At 37.9% G+C, this 5740-nt stretch overlaps 1 non-coding gene across 1 annotated transcript; it reads right to left on the bottom strand.

Moving 5' to 3' along the window:
- Window positions 1-5293: 5293 nt before the first annotated feature.
- LOC141669942 (small nucleolar RNA R71) lies at window positions 5294-5400 on the bottom strand. Its single transcript, XR_012554193.1, has one exon. It is a non-coding gene; the product is annotated as a small nucleolar RNA R71 (small nucleolar RNA).
- Window positions 5401-5740: the final 340 nt, after the last annotated feature.

The following is a 5740-nucleotide window of genomic DNA, read 5'->3' as shown; positions in this document are numbered from 1 at the left end:
ACCAATATTGAGATTATTAACGAGACTAAAGAATTCTTGAAAAGGCATTTTGAAATGAAGGATATGGGTGAGGCAAGTGTGATTCTTGGAATCAAACTGATTCAGTCCACTGAAGGAATAACCTTGACTCAATCTCATTATATAGAGAAATCTATACTTGAGAAATATGGTTATTCACAGTGTAGAATCGCTAGTACACCTTATGATTCGAAAGTTGCCCTTGTCAAGAATACTTCAGGAGTGCCTGTGTCTCAGTTAAGGTATTCTCAGATTATTGGGAGCTTGCAGTATCTTGCTAACTGTACTAGACCAGATATTTCATATTTTGTGTCTAAATTGGCTAGATATACAAGCTGTCCAAACAGAACTCATTGGGATGCTCTTGATAGAGTACTTAGATATCTAAAAGGCACAATGTACCTTAGTTTACACTACAGGAGATTTCCTGGTGTGCTTGAAGGGTACAGTGATGCAAGTTGGATAGCTAAAAAGTCTGGTTCCAATGGAGTGACTGGATACGTGTTCACCTTGGCTGGTGGAGCAATATCCTGGAAGTCAAGCAGACAGACTATTGTTACTCGGTCTACTTTTGAGGCTGAGTTGTGTGCACTTGAGGCCACAGGGATGGAGGCTGAATGGTTACACGGACTTATGTCTGCAATACCTGTAGTAAGCAGACCGCTTCCTGCTATTGCTATTCACTGTGTTAGTCGAACAACTATCGACAAGATTAGCAGTAAAAAGCATAATGCTAAAACTAAGAGACACATCCAAGTTAGACTCAAGTCTATAAGGGGTTTAGTGACTGATAGGATCATAGCTATAGAGTTCATAGGAACTCAGAATAATATAGCTGATCCTCTTACTAAAGGACTGGAACCTGCAGTGGTCCTTAAGTCAAGGTTGGGGATGGGATTGTCAACCTATCATAATTCATCAACAGTGGGAACCCAATACACATGAGAGGAGATCCCTCGAAGGGTATTCAATGGGTAATAACAAGCTGTAAGGATGAGTTGGTAGTACCTTTGCTATATAGATGATACTATAGTATCTGAGTCTATCCCCTGTAAACCTAGAAGGTACTGACACTGCCAGAAAAGCAAGAGTGTTAAAACTCTGAATGGGATCAAGTCATTTGACGAGATAGAGGCAGTATATCTCTGGAGATGCCCAGCTAAGCGAATGTAATTGTGTGGTCGCAATTAGAGGATAGGGTTAATCCTTGAAGCATTCGACGAACAGGATCGAGACATGACCATTAATGTCTCAAAGCCGTAGATTGACACCATAACCTTTGACTTGTCGTCGTCTATGGAATATGGTTATACTAAATGGATTAAGATTCAAGGTGAAACATTCCATCTGAGTCTGATAGCCATTGAAGTAGAGGAATTAGGAGGGTTCAAACCCGGAAGGGTACCGACTCTGAAAAACAAGTCATCATGGGAAATTGATCGCATTTCTGTATGGATTTGTGGGGGATTGTTAGAAAATTAGGATTTTAGAGCTTAATTTAATTATGTTCTTGATGTTAATCCTAAAATCTAATGATTGAAAATTGTTCAATGATATTTGAACTTAAATTTTCATGTATGGTTTTAAGAATTTTCTTAATGAAATCCATATGAAATGAGAGTTGAAAGTAGCTTGGAAAAGCTTGGAAAAATTTGAGAATGTTTGTCCCACATTGAAATAAATAAAGGGGATTGTGTGCTTTATATGGTATTACCCACATGAGTAGTATACAACTACTAAGGTGTGTGATGGTCCATTGTGTTGTTATGTGCTTCACGCGCGCACACACACGCACGCGCGCCCCGCCCCGCCACGCCACGGACCGGACCGGGTCGGGTCGAAGGGCGATTTAGGAGAATGTCTCGGCGTCTCGCATACGCGAGGCGACCTGGGCGAGGATTTTATTTATTTAAGAATTATTTTAGTTCGAATTTATTTATCGGTGACTGGATTATTGGGCTGGGTACTGAAATAGGCTAAGTCACTTTGTTAGTGGGCTTAGTCTAAATACACTGAACCTGCAAATAATCTGATCTGTAACAAGTTCTGATATCAGAATCAGAACTTAAGAACTGATGAATAAAATCAGAACTTAACAAGTTCTGATATCAGAATCAAAACTTAAGTACTGATGAATCAAATCAGAACTTAACTTAAGTTCTGATAATAATGTGAGTGTTAATGTGAAAAGCTGTTACAAATAATTTAAATTCAAAATCTGATCAGTTTTGATTTTTTTCATTAATGAAGCAGTTTAATTCAGACATTAAGTGTGTTGACAATTTCATTTTTCCTCTTCTATAAATAGAGGCTAAACTGAATGTATAAGATAACTACACACTACATTCTCTTCTCTTCTCTTCAACCTCTCTGCATTTCTCTCCCACAAGTCTTGAAGTGCTGATATTTTCCGGCGACTGAGGTGCTGGTCGAAGTGGAGCTTTTGTTTCTGCTGTTAACATAAACTCCGAGTTGTTTTATCCTGGTGGAGATATTGTGCGCATCCCAAATGCAGCAGGTAGGGGCAATATTCTCTTCAAGAGCAGCCAGGACTTCGAGCAAGGCCTGGCGACTCAGCTGTGATCATTTTTCTTGGCATTTTGTATCTGTAAACCTTTATTTCGGTCACTGTTAAAAGCTATGGTTTCGGGTACATCTCTCTTTCTCTCCTCGTTATTTCAATTACTGATTTTGTTTACCTGCATGTTTTGTTTTGTTAACTGTGGTCTTGGCCTAAACTTGTTAAATTCTTTATACACTTGCTTCTATGTTGCTATATTTGTTAGTGAGATTTACAACAGCTTGCAGATCATAGAAAATGAAGATCTTGAGGAACAAAGAGAGCTTGGTTCTGGAACATTTGGAACAATTTATCACGGTAAATAGAGAGGATCAGATGTTTCCATTAAGAGAATAAAAAGAGCTGCTTTGTAGGTCGATCATCAGAGCAAGAAATATTGGTATTTTTATTTTGTAACTTAAACTAGCATCTTATTATATTTTGTTGATTGATTTACTCTACAAGATCTGTCACAATCTAAAGAGTGATGCTAAACTGTGATTTAGAAAATTTTGTAAAAATTAAGCTAAAACTATGTTATGGACAATTTTTGGAAAATTGTTGGAATTAGATAACTAAGTTGCCTCAGGTAACTTGTTTCAAGTGGTTTATTTACATTCACAATGTCACATATGTGTGCGCCCATTGGCATATATGTATCCAGTACCTATATATATTAATAGTTATGTTCACTGATAAGTGGATTTTATATCCACTTGGAACGCTTTATTACAAGCTTAAATAGGTGTTTTGGACTCAAGTTGTTGGTATTTTGATATGTTTTTGTTTTATTGCATTTCAGGTATCAGTTAAATGAAGAAAGGAGCTTTTAAAGAAAATATGATGAAAAGTGATCAAATTTGGAAGCCAAGGCCATTGTCAAGTTGTAGAGAATTTTGTTAGCTTCGCGTAGACAGTTGAATCGCCTAATTCTGACGAGTAGAACTCAAGTTATGGGCAAAATAAGATTCATCAGAATTTTCCAGAAATGCTACAGGCGCCCGCCTGCTGGTGCAAGGCAACCGCGTGCTAGCAAGCGCCCGCCTGCCGGTGCCAGGCACCCGCGTGCTGATGCGTGGCTGACTTCGCTGATTTCGTTGAAAAAGCCTTTTTTGAGTGGAATTTGACGTTTTTAAGGGTCCAGGTCCAATATGGGCTTATATATACTTAAAAAAAGGTTTTCATCATCCGGGAAGATTGGAATACTAAGGAGAAGACCTAGAAGCATAAAACAACTCCGAAAAAGAAGATCTTATTTTCTACTTGTGATTCTTTAAAAATAGTTATAACTTTGGATGCTCATTTTCATTCTTGTTGAACCTAGACCTTTTTTTATTCGTACTTTGATTATTATTCAGTTTATTAAGATCTTGTTTTATACCATGCTTTCATTGGAACCCATGATGACGATGAATTCAATTACGGGCTAATCGTTATCATGGGATTCTAGCGGATTTACTTATGGATTTCAATATTTAATTTATTTCGATATCTTGGTGTGTGGTGATTGTATGATATCCTAGTATTGGTTGTGCTTATTCGTCTTATATGCGTAGCTAACATATAAGTTGCGTGTTAATCTCTATTGAAGCGACAGTGAATATAGAGGTTTAGAACTTGCCATTCTAGCATAGGTTCATGTATTTGTTATGAATGATTCGTAGGTAATTTTAACCATCTTACTTTCCCTATGTAATCAGGATAGATAACTTGCGCATTAAACCGTCATGTTTTCAATTCTTATAGACATATAAGAACTAAGCATAATTGGTGTCTATTCAATTTCTATCTCTTTTGTGGATTCTTGGTAGTAGGGTATTTGTACAACGAAAGTTGACGTTTACTAGTTTCGTGTTATCTGATTAGTGTCATCACCATTACATGCTAAGGTTAAGAATAATAAGGCTATTGAATGAAGTATTTAATGAAGTTATAATCCCATGTTTGTCATATATAGTAATTCAACCTCAATTCTCTTAGTTAATGTTATTTCGTATAATCTCTTAGTTTAATAAAAACCCAATTTGTTATTTGTCTTAGCATTGCGCGATAATTATATATTGTTGCATAGGTGCATAAATTGAACTTAACCTAAACCAGTCTCTGTGGGAACGAATCTGATTTATATCTTATACTACTTGCGAATGCGTATATTTGCATGAATTTTAGCGCGTTTTTTCGCCCTAACAAGTTTTTGGCGCCGTTGCCGGGGACTCGGTGTTAATTTTTAGTTTATGTGCTTGTCATCAGTGGTCATTAAAGTTCACTGACTCAGACTCTTTTACTCTCATGGTTTATTTGTTTGTGTTTCAGGTACTCATTACAATGGGAGATCCAGCAGCACGAACGAAAGCCTTGATGGATTTTTCTCAACCCAAGATCAATGACATTCAGTCTAGCATTGTCCGGCCAGCTATCACAGCTAGTACCTTTGAGATCAAGCCTGGCATAATTCAATGGGTGCATAATTCAATTTAGTTTGGGGGTTCTCCAACTGAAGATCCCAATATGCACATTAGGGATTTCATTGAGATCCGCGACACCTTCAAGTTCAACGATGTTTCTAAACATGCTGTGAAGCTGAGACTGTTTCCATTCTCTCTGAGGGACAAGGCTAAGAGCTGGTTACACTCTCTACTAGCTGGTTCGATTACTACTTGAAAAGATCTTGCTCAAAAGTTTCTTAATAAATTCTTCCCTATGGCAAAGACAGCTGCACTCAGGAATGCTATTACTCAATTTGTACAGCAAACGGGAGAATTGCTCTGTGAAGCTTGGGAGCGCTACAAGGAGATGCTTAGAAAGTGTCCTCATTATGGAATGCCTGACTAGATGATCATCAATTGTTTTTACAATGGGTTGGGAGCACAGTCCAGACCCATGCTCGATGCAACATCAGGGGGGTATTATGGGCAAAGAGCTATGAGGAAGCTTATGATCTAATTGAACTGATGGCTGCTAATGAATATCAGTAAACATCCCAGAGATTGCCACAGAGCAAGGAAGCATGAGTTCTTGAGGTGGATACAGCTACGGCTATCACTGCTCAAATAAACGTGTTTTCTATGAAGATCGATTCTCTGGCTAACTATGGTGTTAAGCAGATAATTACTGTTTGTGAGCTGTGTGCAGGTCCACGTGTGACAGAGCAATGCGCTATAT

The sequence above is a fragment of the Apium graveolens genome, chromosome 6 (genome assembly GCF_009905375.1).
Source record: "Apium graveolens cultivar Ventura chromosome 6, ASM990537v1, whole genome shotgun sequence".
Lineage (NCBI taxonomy): Eukaryota > Viridiplantae > Streptophyta > Magnoliopsida > Apiales > Apiaceae > Apium > Apium graveolens.
Note: the sequence above shows the minus strand (reverse complement) of the source record. Positions and strands in the feature narration are given on the sequence as shown.